Genomic DNA, 24,058 nt, shown 5'->3' with positions numbered 1-24,058 from the left:
GAGAGGAGGCTGGAGAGATGGCAAGGGCCAGATCATGCAGACATTCTATTTATCTCCTAGGGAGAGTGGGAAGTTGTGAAGTATTTTACACAGCAGGACGGCATACTCACGAATTCACTTCTGCTACTGTGTGCAGGGTGGTGTTCTCTGCAGCCAAGACTGAGAGCAAGGGGGCCAGTTGGTAGTGGTGGCCATGGACCTGCTGAGAGCTGACAGCCCGGACCAGCAGGGGAGCAGCTGTAGTGATGGACTCAGCGCACATTTTCATCACTAGTGGCTCATGATTTTCTTTAGGGAAATCTGTTTATTGTTGGAATTACCCACCGAACATGACATCCTTACCTTTGGAAAGATTAGAAATGGAATTTAGAGAGAATATTTTCATGTGTATCTTTTATAAATAAGAAAAACTGAGACAAGACCAATCACACATACACGGTACATTGGTTGTCAAAGAGCTCAGGGATCCGGACCCCGTCAGATCTTTTTCTATCATGATCAAAGCACAAGATGACACTGACGAAACTTGTCAGATGTCAATGTCAAGATGCCGGCAGTGGTGGTAAGCCAAGATCAAGAATGCTGCAGGTCAAAACTCTGAGAGAGACAGAAAGAGAGAAAGAGAATGTTCAGGTTCGTAGCCTGGAATAAGGTACAGTCAGAAAGATAGGAGTGCCTATTTGTACCACTGAATGGTACATTTTGGCTGCTGGAGTTGACCAGTTTGGTCTAGCTCCTTTGCTCTTTTTATATAACTCTTTAAGGATTTGTTCTGCTGCCAATTTGTCTCCACTCACCTTTCTCCTTTTTACTTTCTTGTTCGATTTAAACATGCAACTTGCACTGATTTGCTTTTGGTAGTAACTAATTCAGTGCTCTGAGCCCTTCCTGAAATCATTATTTCTTCCTAATGAGACACTGTATTTTTCTAGGAAGAGCTGGAAGATCCTTTTACCCTGCATAATCAGACTCTCTACTCAGGTCCCCTTTATATATATATAACAGGGTGTATTCTCATTGTTACCTTCACGTAAAGTAATGTATATATTACTTTATAATATTGTATATAGTAATATACAATTATATATAGTGTCTGTATTATAATGTTTTAATTCAATTATATTAATATGATTGATTATATGACTAATTAATCATAACCACCAAAGCTTTCTCATTCTCTGACTTGTTTTTATTTTTTTATTATGTTCAGTTAGCCACCATATAATACATCATTAGCTTTTGATGTAGTGTTCAATGATTCCTTAGTTGCATGTACCACCCAGTGCTCATCACCACATGTGCCCTCCTCAATACCCACCACCGGGCTTCCCTATTACCTCCCCCATCCTGAAACACTCAGTTTGTTTCCTGGAGTCCATTGTCTCTCATAGTTTGTCTCCCTCTCTGATTTCTTCTCATTCAGTTTTCCCTCCCTTCCCCTTTGGTCTTCTGTGCTATTCCTTAGGATTTTAATCAAGATTTGGTTATTACAAATTACTGGTGTGCCTCAGTTCAGGAAAACCCTTTCTTCTTTCTTGCCTCCCTCTCTGCCTACTTTCCTGTCTTCTTGCCTTCCCGCCTTGTTTCTTTACTTCTGTATTCCATCCCTGCATTCAATAAATGTTGAGTGCCCTCTGTGTGCTACGCACTGGGCTGCGGGCTTATGATTTAATAGTGAAAAAGACAGATGTAGTTCCTTTCTTATGGCTCTTTTAAGTAGTAGAAAACTATTTATTAAACAAAATAATTTCAGATATTGATACGGTTTAGGAGGAAAGTTATCAAGAAGCTATGTGAGAAAACAATGGAGCATGATTCTGCATAGAGTTCCCAGGGACAGCCTCTCTGAGGAAATGATGTCCTCATCGAAAGTTGAAGGACAAAAGAGAAATAGTCAAATATATTTCAGGGGAAGTGTTTCCCTCAGAAGAATATCAAGTGGGAAGATAGCTATAACCCAAATGGTCTTTAGTGTGATCTAGAAGATGATGTCCCTTCCTCAAGACATTGCTGGATAATTACTATAATAAATAGACAAATATGTGAAGAAACCAAATGTGAGTTAAAGCCTTTTATAATTTCAATGTATACCCTGTACAATCTTATATTTCTGACTTATCTTAGCCCCGACCAAATGATGCCTCATGATTCTGGATTCAATTTAACATGATGAAGGGAGAGACAGGAGTCATGGTTGGGAGGTTTGTTGTTGTTGTTGCTTATTTGTTTTGTTTTGTTTTTCCAAGCAATGCAATGTCAGAGCATTGGAAGTATATTTCTGCCATTCTGCTCACTTTACCTTCATGGTTGCAGGACGGCTGCAGTGTCTTCATGTGGAACATATGTACACAATTCATTGCAGAAGCAAGAAATCGCAAACAGTCAGGAAAAGAATTTTGTTTGACTGCTTTCTTCTCCTCCTCCCATTCCATTCTTCTCCTCCTGCTCCTTTGTCCTTCTTCAATTCAAGGAGGGGAAGATTTTCCAGAAGCGCCCCAGTAGGCTTCATCTTATGCTTCTTGGCCAGAATTAGTCACTTGAATATACCTCCGAGAGGGATCACCTCTCTGACATCAAGGGATACCCACCTCAACCTGCTTCCAAGACTTACCATTACATTTACAAGGAAGATGCCAGAATAGTGCCTGCTGAATTCTTAAGGCCTTAGAAAGGAGTCTGGAGCAATCAGAAGGTTCTAAGCAAAGTTTCTAAAACAAGTTACACCATATAATGTGTTTTAATGAGATACTGCTGAGAACTGAATGGTGAACGTATCAAAAGGCACAGAAGGAGTAGCAGAGAAACAAGTAGGAAGCATCTTGAGAAGTTCTGGTGAAAATCCAAGAAAACCTACCCTGAGGTGGCAATAGGAGAAATTAGGAAAAGAGGTAATGCAACCAGGAAGACGGAGCAAGGATATAGCCCAGTTTATCTTGCATGTCTGTGTTTTGAATTAGAGATGTACAGGGGCTCAGTCTGTTGAGCCTCCAGCTCTTGTTTTCAGCTCAGGATACTGGGATGAAGCCCTGAATTGGGCTCCCTGCTCAGTGGGGAGTCTACTTGTCTCCTTCTCTGCCCTTTATCCCACTTGCATACTCTCTCAAATAAATAAATATATCTTAAAAAAAAAAAAAAAGATGGACACAGGCTGCCAAACTCTCTTATTATTAGAAGAGAAGGATGAACTATTATTTACACCTTACTTCCCTTTTATGTAAAGAATTGCTATAAATCAAATAAATTATATCATTTTTCCTTTGCATCAGAGATAGTTTTCCAGTTTATAAGAAAATTTTTCTAAATCTTTGACTTAACCGAAGCTCATGACTTATCACCAAATCTTATGACTTGTCTGTTCTCTTATCTTTTGTTGGTTCTTTTTCTTCCCATCCTTCCCTCTCTCATGTGGCACCTCCAAAAGCCTCTCAAACCCTCCCCACTCAGTTTCTGGAGGTGAAGTAGTTGAAACTCTGGCTGCAACTACTATGACAGTGTGCAAAAGGTCCAGTTCCTTAAGGAGCATGCTCTTATTAATCTCCTGTTAACTTTGGAGGGATAAGAGAAGCTCTGTGCGAAAATGGCAGCCTGCTGTAAATCTCTGCTCTCTGTGTATCTTGAACATCCATGTCAAATGTGCTGAATTTATTGACAAAACCCACACTCTTCTTCCTGCCGGCAGTATGGAAACTTGAGAGCTATAGATGGACAGGCTATGTTTGGTTCTGCCTTCTACATCAGCAACGGACTTGCCTCTTAGTAACTTTAATCATCTTTACAGTTGATGGTGGAAAAAGGCTTGGTTTTGGCTACTGAGCTGAAGCCCAAAGCATTAGTAATATAAGCATTTTATTTAGTGGCATTTACTTAGAAGAATGAGATAGCTATATGGTTATGTAATTCTTTTACGGTTACTTCTTTAACTATTTGTGAAAATAGTTGGGAAGTTTTATGCTGTCTATGCTGACATTTAGAAGGCACAAGAAACAATGCAGAACTTCTAGACTAGATAAAGCTTTCCAGTGAGCACCCAGACTTGTCCTCTGGCCAGAGTAGAACCAGAAAAACTGTTTCAGAATAATAGATTTTTGTTTATCCTTGCTGTTAAGATTTTAAAATATCTGCCTTTAATATCTTGTTACTGACAGTTTTAATGTTTTTTGTTTGTTTGATTGTGTGTGTTTTTTTAAATTTCACTTTAGCTAGAATTTGCAAACAGTATTTTAAGCAAACAATTTAATATGTTTTGTCAGATGGGTGTTCTAATGTAACCTCAACTTTGCAGTCAGGTGCAGAATATTTTCCGTAGTGAGTCCACTAAAGCTCCTGGACACTTCCTACCCCTACCACATGCAGAGGCAACCATTGTTGTGTTTTTTATCACTATGAATTAGTTTTGACTGTTTTTGAACTTCATATGATTCATAGTTATTCTTTGATGTCTATATTCTTTCAACATAGTATTTTCAGTCATGCATTTTTTAAAAAGATTTTATTTATTTTTTGACAGAGAGAGAGAGCACAAGCAGGAGAGGGAGAGGGAGAAGCAGGTTCTCCGCTGAGGAAGGACCCTCATGCTGGACTTGATTCCAGGACCCTGGGATCATGACCCAAGCCAAAAGCAGAGGCTTAACCATCTGAGCCACCCAGGTGCCCCAGTCATGTACGTTATTGTATCAATAGTTTACTCATTTTTTTGAGCTAAATGGTATTCCACTGTATAAATACAACCCCACTTGTTTATGCATTCTCCTTTTGGTCAACATTTGGGTTGTTTACATATATTTACTATTACAAATAAAGCTATAAGGAACATTTTTGTGTTGATCTTTTGGTGGGTATGTTTTCATGTCTCTTGAGTAAATAGGATTACTTGGTCATGAGGTAGATATACAGTTAATATATAAGAAAATACCAAGCCATTTCCAAAGTGGTTATAACATTTACACTGCTACCCAAAGTCTTAGAGAGTTTCTATTATTCTCCATTCTTCACAACGTTTGGTGGTGGTCTCGGGTTTTGAGTTTTAGCCAGTCTAGTAGGAATGAATTGGTATTTGTTGTGGATTTAATTTTCATTTCTCTTAATCTCACAAAACAAACTGAGGGTTGCCGGGGGGAGGGGGTTGGGGAGAAGGGGGTGGGATTATGGACATTGGGGAGGGTATGTGCTTTGGTGAGTGCTGTGAAGTGTGTAAACCTGGTGATTCACAGACCTGGGGATAAAAATATATGTATATAAAAAATATATGTTTATAAAAAATAAAAAATTTAAAAAAAATAAAATAAAAAAATAAAAAAAAATAATTTTCATTTCTCTGAGGAATAATGATGGTGAGTCCTTTTTGTGTGCTCCATAACCACTCATGTATTTTCTTTTGAGAAGTGTGTATTCCTGCCTTTTCCCCACTTTTATTCTAATTTTTTGAAGTTAGTATTTTGTGGGAAATTTTTATATATTCTGAATATAAGCTCTTTGTTAGATATATGCAGTGAGTATATTTTCTTCCAGTTTATGGTTTACTTTTCATTTTCTTAATATTGTTTTTGGACAGGGTACTTGGGTGGCAGTGAAGCATCTGAGTCTTGATTTCAGCACACCTCTTGATCGCAGGGTTTTGGCTTCAAGCCCCATATTGGGCTCCATGACCAGTGTAGAGTCTACTTATAAAAAAACAATGGGATGCCTGGGTGCAACAGTCGGTTAAGCCTCTGACTCTTGGTATCGGCTCAGGTCATGATCTCAAGGTTGTGACACTGAGCCTTGAGTTAAGCTCCTCACTTAGCACAGAGTCTATTTGACATTCTCTCTACCTCTCCCACTTGTACCTCCCTCTCCCTAAAATTATAAATAAATCTTCATAACTCTTCAAAAAATTGTCCTTGGATGAACAGAAGGTTCAAATTTTGATTAGGTCCAAATTATCTTTTTTTCTTTCTGCTATGGTTAGTTAACACATAAAATTCAATATATCAATTTACTGGATCCATTTTTACCCCTATTTTTAATCAGAATAAAATTCCAAATTATGTGTAATTCACCTAACCAGAAATCTTTACTAGTCAAAACTTTTTATGATACTTTACTAATTGGAAAAAGAAGACAAACTTTAAAAAAAAAAATTTTTTTTTTTTTTAGCAGCACTGTAGTCTCCATTCATGTAGAATGACTTTCAACTACAAACACAGAGCAATGCTGTATAAAAAATAACCAAAACCTTAATTTCCCAGCAACTGTAAAAGAAAAGAAGGAAAATTCCTACCTACCAAGGAGACAGGATAACAACCAAAACCTCAAAACCAGAATAGTAAGAATGCAAGTTGATGCTTAGCTACTGAGCAAAAGATTAGGGGTCAGTGCAGTAGACACTGACTTTAGTAGCTGGAGGCTGGGCCGTGGAAGCTCTTGTAGGAGATGATATTGCTCAGGCCCCATGCAAAGTGATGAGATAAAACCATACTACACAAATTTGAAAATGCTCTGTGAAATGGAGACTAGAAAATTCTACCTTTTTCAAGCTTATTCCCATTTGGTAGTCTGGGAAAGAAATCTACCACAAAGAAAAAGAAAACACTGAAAAACCTAAAGCACGAACAATACCAAAGTATACTGAAATCCGAGTTGAGATATTCACATAAAAACTTGCTGTCTACTTGGGATATTCCTGGACATTTGGTGAAAGTAAATGAGGAAGATCTCTGTAGGGGACACTTTCCCCAATTAGAGCAAGCAGTATTTCCCACACCCAACAAAAACAGCAATAGCAAAAATTAAAGAAAACTAAAAAATCTTGATGGCAGATTATCTTATACCAAAAAAATCTTCAAATACATTGGGAAATAGGCTACAGGAGTATTATGTAAATGGACATATTTTTCTCAAAATTAAGAAAGTGAAACAATAGAAAAATATAAGTATATACTGTGTATTTAAAATGATGAGACATATAAAGAACATATAAACCACACACAGCACAATGAAGTAATAGAATACTATAAATAAAGAAATAGCAGATTAAAAAAAATCTAGAGATGAAATATGTAGGATAGATAGATGATCAGATTAAACTGAAGAGTCTAGTAGTAAACTGAAAAAGAGATCTGAATAAGTCCTTAGGATCATAGCCCCCACCCCCAAAAAAAAACTGATTAAGAAATGGAAAATAAGAGAAAAAGATGAAGGAACAGTGGGTATAATAACAAATTCCTACATATGCCTAATCGGTTTTCCAAAAGATGAACATAGAAAAGGGGAAGAGCCCATGCTAAGAGAAAATATCTGAAAATTTCCATGAATTACTGCAAATTCAGATCCCAGGATAAAGAAACACATCAAATCTAAAGCAAGGTATTTAAAGAACAATGCATGTGTCACTGGAAATTTGAAAAACAATGAAACATTAAACACAGCAGAAAGTTATGAGGGTCAATAGAAAGGACAACTTACCCAGAAAAAAAAAGAAAAATATATGAGGCTAAATGTAATTTTCTCTCTCTTACAACACTAATGACCAAACATGAGAGAATAGTATATTTAAAATACAGAGACAAAATAATTGATAGTACGGAGATTTTTACCCTGCAAAGCTGTCATTTAGCACAGAAGTGAACTAAAGATATTCCAAACAAGAACTAAGTTTACCGAATACTGATCTCAGTGAAAGAAGTAGTAAAAAAATGCACTCTTAAAAGAAGGGAAACAAATAGAGAACACCAGACCTTGGTTATGAGGTTATTTAACTTCAGCTCAGATATACCTATTAAGAATAGATATGACCCAGCAATTGCACTATTGGGTATTTACCCTAAAGATACAAATGTAGTGATCCAAAGGGACACATGCACCCGAATGTTTATAGCAGCAATGTCCACAATAGCCAAACTATGGAAAGAACCTAGATGTCCATCAACAGATGAATGGATCAAGAAGATGTGGTATATATACACAATGGAATACTATGCAGCCATCAAAAGAAATGAAATCTTGCCATTTGCAACAACACGGATGGAACTAGAGCGTATCATGCTTAGCGAAATAAGTCAAGCAGAGAAAGACAACTATCATATGATCTCCCTGATATGAGGAAGTGGTGATGCAACATGGGGGCTTAAGTGGGTAGAAGAAGAATAAATGAAACAAGATGGGATTGGGAGGGAGACAAACCATAAGTGACTCTTAATCTCACAAAACAAACTGAGGGTTGCCGGGGGGAGGGGGTTTGGGAGAAGGGGGTGGGATTATGGACATTGGGGAGGGTATGTGCTTTGGTGAGTGCTGTGAAGTGTGTAAACCTGGTGATTCACAGACCTGTACCCCTGGGGATAAAAATATATGTTTATAAAAAATAAAAAATTTAAAAAAAAAAAAGAATAGATATACTAAATATTTTCCAAAAATAGAAGGAAAAAAGGGGAATAAAGAAAATTTGATTAATTTCATAAAGGCAGGAAGAAGGAAAAATCAGCCAAGAAAAACCATAGAAAAGAGAAAGTGTAAAATAAAATGCTAAGTATAAATCTAAGTGTATCCAAAATCATAAGAAATAAACAGATGAAACACATATTTAAAAGCAGATTGCTAGATAAATAAAACCCCCAAATATCATTTTTGTAACTTTGAGATATACACAAAATTATATTATTTATGATTACCAAAAATGTGGTAGAATATAAAGACATGGTTTGCAGGGAGACACATGATCTTCCAACTATTAATTATATCTGAGGAGAGATAAGCTCCTTCAACTAACTCTGTGATGTTTTATTCCTTAAAAAAAAAGTCCAAATCAAATATGGCAAAATATTTGCATTTTTATTGCAGAGTATGAAAACCCTAGTCACTTAAGAAATAATCTGTTCTGTCTATTCTGTTCTTACCTCAATGGAAAATTCAACTGTTTTAGGAAAATTTTTGACAAGGGCTCAAACAAAATAAATTTTCTTGTTAATCTAGAATTAAATAGAAGTAATATTAACCATAGGTTTGCATTTCTTGAAGATTCAGACTTATGGAAAATTTTCTGTAAATATAAGTGGATTAGATACACCTGGGTCTCTTCCTCATTCAGTGTATTTAGTTCTGCCAATAAGAATTCCTATGAAATGCAATATAAATAAAATATACAGGAGAAAACACTTTTTAAAAAAAAAATTTTAATTTTTTATAAACATAAATTTTTATCCCCAGGGGTACAGGTCTGAGAATCGCCAGGTTTACACACTTCACAGCACTCACCAAAGCACATACCTTCCCCAATGTCCATAACCCCACCCCCCTTCTCCCAACCCCCCTCCCCCCAGCAACCCTCAGTTTGTTTTGTGAGATTAAGAGTCACTTATGGTTTGTCTCCCTCCCAATCCCATCTTGTTTCATTGATTCTTCTCCTACCCACTTAAGCCCCCATGTTGCATCACCACTTCCTCATATCAGGGAGATCATATGATAGTTGTCTTTCTCTGCTTGACTTATTTCGCTAAGCATGATATGCTCTAGTTCCATCCATGTTGTCGCAAATGGCAAGAGTTCATTTCTTTTGATGGCTGCATAGTATTCCATTGTGTATATATACCACATCTTCTTTATCCATTCATCTGTTGATGGACATCTAGGTTCTTTCCATAGTTTGGCTATTGTGGACATTGCTGCTATAAACATTCGGGTGCACGTGCCCCTTCAGATCACTACGTTTGTATCTTTAGGGTAAATACCCAGTAGCGCAATTGCTGGGTCATAGGGCAGTTCTATTTTCAACATTTTGAGGAACTTCTATGCTGTTTTCCAGAGTGGCTGCACCAGCTTGCATTCCCACCAACAGTGTAGGAGGGTTCTCCTTTCTCCGCATCCTCACCAGCATCTGTCATTTCCTGACTTGTTGATTTTAGCCATTCTGACTGGTGTGAGGTGATATCTCATTGTGGTTTTGATTTGTATTTCCCTGATGCCGAGTGATATGGAGCACTTTTTCATGTGTCTGTTGGCCATCTGGATAACAAAATCAAAAGACAACTGACAGAATGGGAGAAGATATTTGCAAACGACATATCAGATAAAGGACTAGTGTCCAAAATCTATAAAGAACTTAGCAAACTCAACACCCAAAGAACAAATAATCCAATCAAGAAATGGGCAGAGGACATGAACAGACATTTTTTTTTTTTTAAAGATTTTATTTATTTATTTTACAGAGAGAAATCACAAGTAGATGGAGAGGCAGGCAGAAAGAGAGAGAGAGGGAAGCAGGCTCCCTGCTGAGCAGAGAGTCCGATGTGGGACTCGATCTCAGGACCCCGAGATCATGACCTGAGCCGAAGGCAGCGGCTTAACCCCCGGAGCCAACCAGGCACCCCATGAACAGACATTTCTGCAAAGACTTTTTTTTTTTTTCCTATGAGTATAAATCCCCAATTCACATTTGCTATTTTTAAAATTTCAGTCTTCAGAATTTTCAGTGTGATAGTGATTTCATATTTTTAATGATAATGTGACTTTGCACAGAGACCCTTGAGAAGAAAGTTCCACTGCATTTCTTCTTTTGATAAATTATCCCCATAGCCAGTAAAGCTGTGAGATGTGTTCTTGGAGTTTGAGGGGGTATTTGAATAATTATTCTGTTAATGAAGCTTTGATAATTTCCCATGTACTACACAGCAGCTCATATAGGAGTAATGTAAGGTGCTAAAATTTTATCTTGTGTTACACATTTGGTTTGTCCTGTACTACTGACTTTGGTTTTTAGTGATAAATTTTCCAAGACAGTCAGGCACTGGGAAAACTGATTCATGACAACCCAAACCACTAAAGACAACATATCAATAACAACGGAACGGAATACTACCTTAAAGATGAATGGTAGGGAATGCTGGGAATCTACTCTCTTTCCACAAAGAAAAGAAAGAAATTCACCTGAGAGAGGTAGCTACTTAATGAGTATGTGAGATTAGATCTGGAAAGGAGGGAGGAAGAAAGGGTGAAATAGAGAAAAGAGAGAGAGAGAGAAAGAAGGGGAGGGAGAGCCATCATGTATCAAGTACTTGACTGATTTGGGCATATATGCAACCTGTGCTAGAAATGGGACTACCCTCCTTTCACTTGCTTTTATTATCTTACTTGTGTCAGAATGTCTTTATCATTGCTGATGTATTATAAGGAGTTTGGTTTTGGAATATAGAAGAAAGTCTGGATTCAGGATAAGGGTGTCTGAGTTTATATAAAGGGTATAAAGGAAAGCTGTGGAAATGAAAAGACCAAGGGGGAAAAAAAATGAAAAGTAGACTTAGAGGAGTTGATATAGGAAGGAGTCTGGGTAGAGTCTGCATTATTTCTGATCAAGAAATGGGTGCGCCTTCCTTCGTGCGTGATGTATACTTCATAGCCTGGTGTGATCCTTGAAGGTGAGGACCTTCTGTTGTATCCCACAGGAAGACTATTGTTAGTACCAACTAAAATGGTAAGATTAGCTGTTAGTAAATATAACGCTAGTTGCTACAATAAACAACCCCCTAGATATTTGGGGCTTAATACAATAAAACTTTCTCCCTCTCATATGAGTTTCAACACTGATTTTATGGTTGATTGTGGGTCTTTTCTGAGCAGTGATTAAGGAGTTCAGGTTCCTTCCATTTTGTGGCTTTGCCATTTCAGCTTCTAGCTTTCAAGGCCTCTCTGTTGATCTGCCTCATGTCAGAGGGTGGAGGATGGGAACCATGCATGAGAATACTTAGATCAGGCTGGAAGTCACATACATTATTTCTATCCTGGCCACACCAACTGCAAGGGATGCTGGGATAAGTGGTCTGATCATTAACTTTGCAAGAAGGAGAAACTGTCTTAGAAGAAATCTCCCAAACTTTCGAGTCTGTATTCCTGTGTCCTCACTGATGTCAGATATTCTACTATAAAACATCATTGAATTGGTTGTGTTGTTTGTTGCCATATAAATAAGAGAAGTAGGAATTTGGGACATTGAAGTAGGAATTTGGGACCTTATTTCTCCCTTACTATAAATTATTGCTGTGTAATAATTTGTGAATCATAACCTATTAGTGTGTTTGAAATTAATTTAACGTCAATTATAACCTGCATTTAAAAAAGACGAAAAAGGAGAGGAATAAAGCAGAATAAAAGTCACAGTGCATTATATAAAGTGCAGGTAAGAATTGCTTTGCATAGGATGCCTGGGTGGCTCAGTGGTTAAGCATCTGTCTTTGGCTCAGGTCATGATCCAAGGGTCATGGGATTGAGTCCTATATCAGCTTCTTGCTCAGTGGGGAGCCTGTTCTCCCTCTGCCTGACGCTCCCCTGTTTGTGTGCTCGCTCTCTCTCTCCTTCTGAGAAATAAATAAAATCTTAAAAGAATTGTTTTGTATAACTGTTGTGCCAATGATATGTATGTATAATATTTGTATTATTTACATATGTAATATGGAATTTTTATATATATAATTAAAACAATAGTTATATGTTTCTATCTATACATATATATGTGGGTTATTCAGTTGGCTTTAATAATACATATTTCTTCCTATGGTTGCCTAAAAAATGTACAGTAGTAGTGGAACCAGTTAACTACATCTTCTCATACATACAAGGTAGCTCTTCAAGTGGACTTGGGAAATAAAACGAACTATCCTACTTCAGTTTTGCTTGGGGTTGTACAGGGTGAGCAAAAGGATAATAAATTCCAGTATAACCTCAATTTTCTTTCTTTTATTTTTTTCTTTTTTCTTCTTCTTCTTCTTTTTTTTTTTTTGGTAAATGACAATAACAGGGTAGGAAATTCGTGAAATATCCTAAGAAATCGGCACGTCTCTACACAAGGATGAGTTGGTGGCAGACTTACAAACTTAATTCTCAATCTGTTTGCCTTCTGTCAGTTTTAGACAGATAACTTTTTTTTTAAAATCGTTGTTTCAAGAAGTGTCAATATACATGCATAGTATTAGTCCTGTCATCTAAAGTTCTTTAGATAAGCAGGTGGTTTTGGACCTTGCCTGCAGCAAAAGTCTTTGATCATTTAGGGGCTACTGATGTACCCTAGGCAGCAGAAGTTAAACAGTTATTTGTAGTCATTTAGATACACACCTTTATACTATATCTTTAATCTTTTTGCACTTATAATAGGCTCACAGTATGAGAATATTTGAAAAGATTTTTTCCCCCACAGTTATACTTCACCTTTTTCTTTTTGGGGACATAACAGTGTTTCTGTTTTCTGTTTTTTTGTGTTTTGGTTTTTTTTTTTTTCTATATGAATGTAATTGAGATTATACCTAAGCATGAATATTTGATAAATATAATTATAGACAAACCTAATAAAATCATTTGACATGGTTTTTACTAGATGCTTAATGTAGCTGTTCCTATTTGAATTTAACTTTTGAACCTAAAATCTGGAGTTCTCAGGCATCCTAGAATGATAAAGACATCTTTTCCCCTCCACATATGGTTTATAAAAGATGGAATATAGCGTATGAAGTGATTAAAGAGGAGGCGAAAACAAAACCAAAGGACCGGTTGGTTTGGTCGCCACTGTGTTTCCACATTAAGGCTCAGATTTTCCCAGTTTGTAGGGATGAACAGCTCCAGACGCAGTGATACCACAACAGATTCCCACGGAGTATTTGAATGTGTGGCAGGTCGCAAGCACGCTGCTGATCTGGCGTGGGGGGAGCAGGATGAGTTCATCCAGGGACTTCTAGTCTCGTGGCTGCCTGAACTAGCAGAAAAACGTATGGGTTTTGGACACAAAGAGAACTGTTCTTGAATCCTGGCTTTGCCACTTTTTCTAGCTTCGACTATAAGCTAATTATTTAGTTTTTCCACAAATTAATTTTCTTCCTTGTAAAGCCAGAATGATGGTAATTTATCAGTCAGGAATGTTTAGTGTCACTGACAGAGCTCAGATTGGCTTAAACAGAAATAGAGGTGGTTTTTGTTTTGTTTTGTTTTTTGCTCTTCTTTTTTTTTTTTTTTTTTTTTTTTTTTTTTGTTTTTTTGAGTCACCTGATAGAAAACCAACAGGAGTTTTTTCTCCTCATAGAGGAGCTGCTGATTCAGGGTCACGTGTCTTCAAGTTTCCAGCTCCCTTTCTCTGAATTTCTTGTTTTTGCTGTTATCTTCTTTTGAGTTGGGACATCATACAAATTGTAGTTGCCACTAAATAAAACAGAAAAGAGGACAAGTGAAAAAACAGTTCCTAAAGAAGAGTAGAAAATGAACTCAAACTCTCTCATAAAAGACTCTTCTTACAACAAATTTGATCACATGACAGCCTCTGAAAAAAGTCACAGTGGCCACAGGAGTGGAATGAGTTATTAGGGCCCTTCCAGAAACAGAAGGTCAGGCTATCCTGTAAATAATTTCTGGCTGAGAAGTGGTTCTCCAAAAGAAGTGCAGGTTTTGTTTGGAGAAAAATGTTGGTGAGGCCAGTATCTGCTAGCTACCTCTTGACAACCCTGCAACCCATATGCTCTTCTTCCCATTAAGGTACACTGAGGCCTATGGCAGATGTGCCTGGCCCATGTCTCTTCAAGGATGTCATTCAAACCCACATCCCTGAGTGGAAAAGAGTTAACACAGTGAGGGTGCCTGGGTGGCTAAGTCGGTTTAGCCTCTGCCTCAGGCTTAGGTCAGGTCCTGGGATCGAGCTCCAGCTAGACTGGGCTCCAGTCCTGATCTGGGCTCCCTGCCCCTCCTCTCTACTTGTGTGCTCTCTCTCTCAAATAAATAAATAAATAAATAAATAAATAAATAAATAAATAGATCTTTAAAAAAAAAAAAAAAGAGTTAACACAACAGACTTGGTTGTTCAACACTAGCATATATTTAGGAGGGTTTGCTATGTGACTGACCCTTGGCCAACTCCTGGGAACAGCTCCTGGGGACGTTTCCCCTGTTACTAATAAATATGGTTGTTCTGTCTACCTGGGGCACCCAGCCAGGCCATATCAACTTGTTAAGACAGGTTGTGCAGACTTCTGGTGGACATTGGTTTCTTTCTAAGGGGTCTTAGCTTCAGAAATCATGGCTGGCCATACATGTAAATGAGCCCACACAGCCAGGTCCCAGTAAAAGTCCTGTGCTCAGGAAGGCCTCCTTGGTCAGAACCACTTTGCTTGTGTCCCAGTCCTTTCTTGGAGGAATAATGTGTCTTGTGTGATTCCTTGAAAGAGGGCTCTGGGAACCTGTGCCTAACTCCATACAGACTTCGCTCAAATGTCTTTTCCTCCTTGCTGATCCTGCCTTGGATCTTTTTGCTGTAACAAATATTAGTTCTGGATTTTGTGAGTTCTAGGGAATCATTGAAAGTGTGAAACAATCAAATTGCAGGACTCTGATCCCAAACAAGGCTTCTCTAGGTTCCTGGTTGGCAAATATATAGATATTTTTTTTAAGTGCCCAATCTTATATACATTTTGCAAGTAATAGTACTGTGACAATGACCTAACTCTGTAAGCTGTTACGGTGCAGCTGTAGACAATTCATAAACAAATGGATGTGGCTGTTTCAAGACAATCTTTTTATAAAGGCAGATGGTGGAGAGTGGGCAGGTTTGTTCCAAGCATGGTATGTAGTTGGTTGACTGCTGCTGTAGGTAGTGGGTCCTATTCTTGGCTTGTTCAAATCTAGCTTCCTGTAGTGTGATGATCTGAGCAAATTTAACTTGGAAGTTCAGCTTCTTACCATGTAATCAATGTACAGTGGGGAATAACACATAAAAATATATATTAATTAATGATCCATAACACTCATGTTTCCTGCTGGGCCTGCATCACATAGACTCCTTGACTTGGGAGTAAATTCTCAATCAGCCCATCTGGTACTTCTCTACCCCCTGGGAAGTAGCTCCCTTATCTGTGGCCACTGTGATCATCGCTTGGGTAGGATTTGGGTGGTATTTACCATTAGGGCTTCACACAGCACACTTTCTCAGGGCAAAGGCCTGAGAATTGCCTTGAGGGGTAGAGCCATCAACATCCCTAATTTCTCACTAATTGGTTGAAGGTTTTGTCCTCAAACTATTTCCTTAATACTTTAATTGAATTTTAAGCACACTTTAAACTCCTTTTAATGAACTTCAAAGGATAGTAAACAAAACCAAGGATGTTACTAGATAATGGTCTCTGGAGTGTGTAACGGCCTGAGAAATTTATTTCCCAGAAATAGGTTCTAGTTAATGGCCTCTGCCTTGTTCTCTTTTTGGGAGCCACTCAGAGCAATAGCTGATATTTAGGGGGTTGGGGAGTCACTCATCTGTATCTTTGCAATAAGAGGAGATGGTCCCCTCTGCATGTAGTAATGAACAAGAGTTTTCTTGGGAGTTGCCTAGGCAAAAACACTTGCCTCAGTTCCCAATCTTATCACGTGGTAATATTTCTTCCCCATGATTTTTATTGCCATTGACTTTAGCATGGGCTGCTAATTCAGTTTTTTTCCTATCTGTGTAAAGTCAACTTCCAGTCCATTTTGATTTCTTGGAGTGGATCAAAAGGATCACTCAGAGGACAGTGAATGTTCTTTTTTTTTTTTTTTTGGGCTAGATTGTTCTCTTTTCTGTAGATCCTTATAGAAGAGTACTTTGGTCTCCTCATCAATGAAATGAAAATAAAAATTGTAGCTGTGTTGTTAGGTAGGATGTAATGGGAAGTTACTTGTATCAGAGGGATGAAAGCTACCAGCAGAGGGAGGAGGGGAAAGGGACAAAAGTGGGGAGGGAGTAGATTTCGTTTTGCAGAACCAGGAGTTACTGCCATAAAGCCCTTTAGGTGTTTCACTTGATAGCCCCTTACGTGATCCAGTTTCAGCTGGTTTGGAGATGAAGACTTCCACAGAAGCCCTCTGAGTGGTCCTGAAGTTACCTTTAGCTTATTTATACTAAGGTCAGGGTTTTCCACCTTTTTTTTTTTAACATGCAATCTATACACTAGTATGTTGATGTGATAGGCATGTGCAACTGAACCAAAATATCTAAGTCATAGATTATGTACAAGTTCCTTAATCTGTATACAAGTTCTTGGGGCACCTAGGTGGCTCAGTTGTTGAACATTTCACCCTTCATTTTGGTTCAGGTTATGATTTTGGGATTGTGAGATCGAGCCCTGAGTCAGGCGCTGCACTCAGTAGGGAGTCTGACCATGATTCTCTTCTTCCTCTGCCCCTCCCCTTGCTTGTTCTTTCTCTTTCTCTTTCACAAATCAATAAATAAATCTTTAAAAAAATATGTATGCCATTTCCCTGTCCTCAACCTCAATACACTGAACAAAAGCCTGCTGTACCAATCCCAAGGGGAGATAGTGTTTGAGAGCTAGCTCCCTATCTCCTTGTTTGTAACAAGTAATAAAAAGTTCTTTGCTTTCAACGCTTCCTTGGGTCAGTTCAATTTAATGCACCCCAAGAAGTGAACCCATGAATTTGCTTACAGTGTCATCAGTTAAATGAGTATTAAATGAGTGGATACAAGTAAACTGTTAGAAAAATGCCTGGTGGAACATGTGGGTGGCTCAGTCAGTTAAATGTCTGCCTTTGGCTCTGGTCATGATCCCAGTGTCCTAGGATCGAGCCCTGCATCAGGCTCCATGCTCAGTGGGAAGCCTGCTTCTGCCTCTTCCTCTGTATCTCCCCCTGCTTCTGCTCTCTCTCTCAAATAAATAAATAAAATCTTAAAAAAAGAAAAAGAAAAATGGCTGCTGCATAATAAATAGTTGATATATGATGGCAAATAAAGGCCATAGGAGGCAGCCAACACACTGATGAGGGAGTAGAAGGCTAGCTGAAGACAAAGCACAAGCTGACACACAGCTACCTCCACCCCATCCCCCCAACCTCCTGGGTGGGACATATGTGACATTCTTTCAGGAAGCTCCCAACTATGTTAATGTTAATGCCTTGGTAGAGGGAAAAACAACCTTAACTTGACAATGGCAAGGACTCTGGTATCTGGTAGGTCCTCTTTAACATTTGAAGGTTCTTTTGAAAACCTCCCCTTTTCCTTACCTTCCCCAACCCCATAGGGTATAATCAATTGCTCCTCACATCCCCAGTGCATGGCTTTTAGTCCACAGGCCCAGTCCTTGTGCTTTAATAAAATCACCATTTTTGCACCAGAGAAGTCTCAAGAATCCCTTCTCGGTCGTCGGCTCCGGAGGTTACCCATCTTCCAAAACCACATCAACACTAACATCTTGAAAATTTCCTACTGAACCCTTTAATGCTCCAGCCTCATTAGATACAAGGTCTGAGCCTAAAGCTACAACTGCTACCAGTTTTAATACAACAAAGGGTGCCAGTTCCTTAGCTCTTGATAATGGGACCCTCATCACTTTCTTCCTACTTCAAGTCAGCCAATTCTGTATGTTAATTCCCTTTTGATATCCCATTCCCAGTTCTAAACTTTATGTGACTAAGGATCATTTGCAAAAGATGGAAAATACTAATCAAAATGGCTTAACCAAAAATAAAGAGCTGAGGACTCTGTTAGCTAACAAAGTAGTTCAAGGAACACAAAAGTCATTGCTTGATCTAGAAGTTCCTGACTGAGATCATCAGAGCTCTGGTTATACATTTGTCTATGAATTCCTTGGCTCTACTTTTCTTCATTAATCAATCTCATTTTTAGGTTGTCTTCCATCCAGTTGTCAATGTAGTTAAATGGCTAAGAGAAGTCAGAGCCTCCCCTCTCCTCACCACATTATCCAGAATATAGACCCATTCTGGTTGCTCCTGTTAAAAGGATAAACTGAGGTATATTAAAACATTTAAGAGTTTATTTGAGTAAAAATCAATTTGAATTAGGCAGCACCAAACCACAAGTGGTCAGGAGTGCTGCGTAGATAGGAGCCTAAGGAAAGAAAAGTAAGAGCAAAATAAGGGAATTATTGACTGGTTATAGCTTAATGCCTGGCTGGGTGTTTGTGTGTGGTTATGCTTAGAGGTTTAATTTTATAACCTTGAGGCATTTGCAGGCTTAGATTTTGGTTTGTTTTATAGGCTGCCAAGGCATTAGAGCCCCCTTAGTCTAATGACTTCTTGCTTAAGTAGTTTAACAGTCTCAAGAAGAAGGGAAGTTCCTTACGGGAGTATAAGCTCTTCATTTACTCAAATTACTTTGGAAGAAGAAAGATTCCGTCTATCTTGTTGATCTCACGGGACAGCTATTACATACTGAATGCAAAAGCTCCATTCCCATTTGTGTATCACATATTTTTTTTTGTTGCTGAGACAGGTGATTTTAAGACAGTTTCTGGACTCCCTTTCAGATGATGTATTTCTGCCAACAAAGGTTAAGATTGGAAAGGTAGAAAGAAACCAGGCTCCAGTTTTGACTTCAACTAGTTTTGTAGGAAAGCAGAGTTGTGGAGATTTTGTTTTGTTTTGTTTCTGGTTGTTCCCCGTGTCCAAGTTTTGTCTCATGAGTGTCAAGAGGCATGGAAATGTGGCTTGAGTTTTAGTTGAGGCGATGTGATCTTGGGGCCAGCAGCTTGGATCTTGGAGGAAACCATGTGATACTGGAGCTAGCAGTTCAAGGAGCCACTTTCTGATCATGCAGGTTTCTGGTAACAGGGAAAGCAAGGGCTGTATTAGGGCAGTGCTTCTATAGTGTTCTGGGAATCATTATTTTTGGAGAGCTGGAAATAGCACCTGGGGAGGCAAACAATGAATATTTAGTAGAGAGGCCTACTTTTAAAGAATTGTGAGCATTCTAAGAGATGATGCTTATTTATTGCAGTTAATTTTTATGTGTGGGACAAAAAGACACATATGGGATACTGGGAGCAACAGTCAAAAGGAATTGTTTGTGACAACACTATATACACCTTCTCTTTCCCCATACACTACTTACCCTTTCTTCAGTAGTATCAGAATCTCAGTTTTTATTCTGGGGACATTGTTGTCCAAGTTAAAGAGAGTTCCTTACTAGGGAAGAGGCAAATATCATTTTGGACCTTCCATTTTTTCACTCTGCTGGCCTGTAACACAGTTGTGATGGTTGGAGTTCTGGCAGCTATTTTGGACCATGAGGTGACCACGATGGTGTAATGAAAGAAGGGGATCTTGATCTCATTATAACTAATGAGCCACCATAGCAATTTTGGGTAGCTAATTTCCAAAGTCATTTTGTGAGGGATAGGAAAACTATTTTGTTGTTTTAAAACAGTGCTGTTTTAAAGGCTTTCTGCCTTACATATATGAATCTAATCATAATTAATACAGAAATAGTCAAGTCTTAAAGGATAGGGATGGGATTTTAAATTCTGCAAGAGAAGGCACCGTATAGACTTACAAAAGAAAATAGAAAAGGAAAAATTGGACAAAATCAGAGAATAAGAGGCAAAGAATACAGGGCAATTGTATTACAATGGCAAGCATTAATATCTTGTTGCTAATATTTATTTTTAAAACTTTCTATACAACATTTGAATCTTCTTCCATTTTGTGAACATAATACATTATGATTTAGGCTACTAGAGCAATCAGACCACTCAGTTATCAGACCATTCACTTTGGACCTTAAATCAAAAGCAAATGAAGCCAGGCAGGGGAGCAGTATAATTTCCTTGAATGTGGGGTTCCTGGGTGGCTCAGTTCGTTAAGTGTTTCCCTTCAGTTCTAGTCATGATCTGGAGGTCCAGGATTGAGCCCCACGTGGGGGTCCTTTCTCTGCTGGGAGTCTGCTTCTTCCTCCCCCTCTGCCTGCTATTTCCCCAACTTGTGCTTTCTCTCCTCTCTGACAAATAAATAAAATCTAAAAAAAAAAAAAAAAAAGCTGGGAGGTCAACAGGGGGGTTGGGCGCTCTCATGCCCAACCACTTGTAGTTAATTGTAGATGCACCAGAAAGAGACCACACCTTGCCAGTTGACATACTTTTAACTACTACTTTACTATCCCAGCAGGAGGAAGAAGCTTTTCTCCTACTCTGGCAACAGCCCATCCAATAAGAGACTGTCACAACTCAGCAAAAAACCACTTTGGATTCCCAGTTTAGTCAATGGACTTTCTGTTTATAATAGTCTCCCCAGTTACCCCACTTGCCTCTTTAGAAGAGCCTTCCTCTTTGTTCTCTGAACTTGCCTATTGTTTTGCCTTACCTTGTTTTTCCCATGTAGCAATTCTTTGGTCTTCCCGAGTAAACCCATTTTGCTGGTAATATAACTGGGGGTTTTTCTGTTAAGGTTAACAGCTCTAGTTATGTTGTTGCTATTTGATTCTTTGTCTTCTCCTGTCTTCCTTTTTGGCAGTTTGCCTTTCCATGGTTTCAGTTACCTGCAGTCAAGGGCGGGTTGGAAGCAGATGATCCTCCTTCTGATGTATTGTCTGAAGGTCAATAGTAGTTGAATGCTGTGTCACAGTGCCTACGTCACTCATCTCACTTCATCTCATCATGTGGGCATCTATTTAATTTTGTTTTTTAAAGATCTTATTTATTTATTAGAGAGAGAGAGAGGGAGAGAGAGCAAGCAAGGAGGGAGAGTGACGGAAGGACAAGCAGAATCCTAGCTGGGCAGAGAGCCCGATGCAGGGCTCTGTCCCAGGACCCCCAGATCATGACTTGAGCCCAAATCAGATGCTTAGCTGAATAGGCCACCCAGGCGCCCCTCATATGGGCATTGTATCATCTCACATCATCACAAGAAGAAGGATGAATACAGTCCTGTAAGATATTTTCAGAGACAGAGACTGCATTCACATAACTTTTACTGAGTATACTTTATAGTCATCCTATTTTATGATTCACTATTGTCATTAATCTCTTCCTGTGTCTGATTTATAAGTTAAACTTTATCATAGGCATGATCATAGGGAAAAAAATCAGTATATATAGGGTTCAGTACAATCTGCAGTTTCAGGCATCCACTGTGGGTCTTGGGACATATCCCCCATGGATAAAGGGGGATAATTTAGATTTGGGAGCTAAATTTGTAATTTAGATTTGGGAGCTTCCCAGCGTCTTTTCTACAATCCTTTCCTACAATTCTTTTATTTACGTATGTTAGTTAGAGTCAGTTTGTGTTGATTGCTAAAGTGAACTCCATCTGATACTTATCTTCTAATAATCATGCAGTATGTAACACTGCAAAGACAAGCTTTGATTTAAATAAGAAATTTCAACCTGTCTTTTTTCTGAATTGATTTTAAATAACATCCATATGTTTCTCCAGGGGCGAGAAGTCTTAGGAGCCTCTTTGATTAGTCTTTTTGCCTTTCTAAATTCATGTTTCAAAACCAATTCATTTAAGCTTGAAAAAATGAATTTGGACTGAAATAATGAACCCATATGTTTCAAATGGATTTTGAATTTACCAAGAATAAGACTCCTTAAATCCACACTTGATAAATACTCATCTAAACCTGTTACAAATGTGACTTTATTTAATGTGTCTTAAAGTAATACAGAATGAATGGGACATAGTTTCTGTGTTTGGTGAGGTCAGTTGTCCCAAGATTTTGACCATTTTTCAAGGAAATTTCTATTAAGTGCCCAGCTGATAGTGGGTCCCTAATAAATGGTATTAATAAATTGAATTTGATAAGAATAATAGGATGATTTTCATGGAATTCTCTTTATGTAAGATTGCTGCACTTTAGAAAGATAGAAATAATTAAGTAGCAGGAGGATTAATAGGAGTATTGATATATGAGCTTTATAATTTTATTATGATGATTCAATGAGAGGCAGTAGATTCTTTAAACAAAGCACAATCCTGCTTTCTGTTTGCACTTTATTTAATATTTCAGTGTTCGTTTTTAAGCACACAACAGTTTCTTTTCACTGCTATAATCAATGAGCATCTTCTAAATTACCTTTTCAGGGTCATTCGGATTTGAACCAAGCATACTGTATTTCATCCCTTGAAGTACAATGCTTCATGATGGGGTAACAGTGGAGATATCATTATTTATTTGATTTTATGCTTAATATCCCTTTGCCATTGAATGTTTGTTATGTGGATTAAAATTTGTCCTTCTTTCCTTTGAGAGATATAGGTTACCCGTGAGTGTAATAAAATGTTCTAAGATATAACAAAATAAAATTTGGGAATCACTGGCTTCAGAGCTTTGTTACTGAGCAGTCACCCGCTTTTTACATTTTTTGCTTTATCTTTTATTTTTTTAACAAAACTTCCTTCATTCCTTCCTCTCCCCCATTGTCAAGGAAAAATCTGTAGTTTTTGCTATGTTCCCTCTTAGACTGGGAGCTTCTCAACATCAGGGCTGACGGCATTTTTTTTTTTTTTCAGTAACACTATCACCTTCTCTGTGATATATGTGTAACATAATAGTCTACTGTGAAAATATAGCAGATGGAAATGGACTCAGCTTTTTACTGTGTGAGACAGTGGACTTAAGTAGAAAAAAACCCCCCACAAACTTTGGGGTCAGAAGCATAGTTTAAAATTATTCCTCTATTCCTTATGTAATAAATTATACTACTTTGTTACTTATGAAATGAGTGATATTACTGGCTCCTATAGTATCTATGTCCTAAGGGGGGGAAAAAGATGCCTTATTGAGAAGACTAAGAGGAATAATGGTGTAACCAATTTCATTCAGTGCCCACTGTATGATAGGCAGCAATAGTGTTGTCCAGCCCCCCCTTTTTTTTCCACTGGCATTGATACTAGGGAGTGTAAAGCATATCATTTTGCTTTAATAGTAAAAGCACTGGGCAAATAGTGTAGAAAACTGAGTTCTTGTTTTCATTTTGATCTTGAAGTTTTATAAGATCTCTAAACTCTCTGGGTCTTAGTTTCTTCCATCTTAAAATGAAAATATCCTCTATCCAAGGATAGAAAGTAATGAAATAAACCAGATAAAACACCTTAAAAAATTTAATAAATATGTACTCAGTGGTGTTACTAGTTTTTGTTTCTTTTAATTGTGCATAGTACAATATATTACCATTTGTTACAATTAAAAATATATATTTGGTATTATGAATAGGTGCTTATTCTCAGGCTAAGATGATGTTACTAGAATGTCCTCAAGGCCTCACAGAAAATGTTGATATAGGCATAAGGATTACACTGACAAGTAATCTTAAGAAAGTACTATGGTTAAAGAAGA

The 24,058-nt window shown here is 38.0% G+C and overlaps 1 long non-coding RNA gene across 1 annotated transcript in view; it reads left to right on the top strand.

The window, feature by feature from the left end:
- LOC131833207 (uncharacterized) overlaps nucleotides 1-24,058 on the top strand; it is a 95,961-nt gene that overhangs the window by 34,206 nt on the left and 37,697 nt on the right. The window contains exon 2 of the long non-coding RNA XR_009354356.1: nucleotides 4,508-4,660. This is a non-coding gene — a long non-coding RNA (uncharacterized LOC131833207). The remainder of the gene's footprint in view (nucleotides 1-4,507; nucleotides 4,661-24,058) is intronic.

This window comes from Mustela lutreola, chromosome 6 (assembly GCF_030435805.1).
Source record: "Mustela lutreola isolate mMusLut2 chromosome 6, mMusLut2.pri, whole genome shotgun sequence".
Lineage (NCBI taxonomy): Eukaryota > Metazoa > Chordata > Mammalia > Carnivora > Mustelidae > Mustela > Mustela lutreola.
The sequence above is the reverse complement of the archived record's forward strand: the minus strand, read 5'-3'. Positions and strand labels throughout refer to the sequence as shown.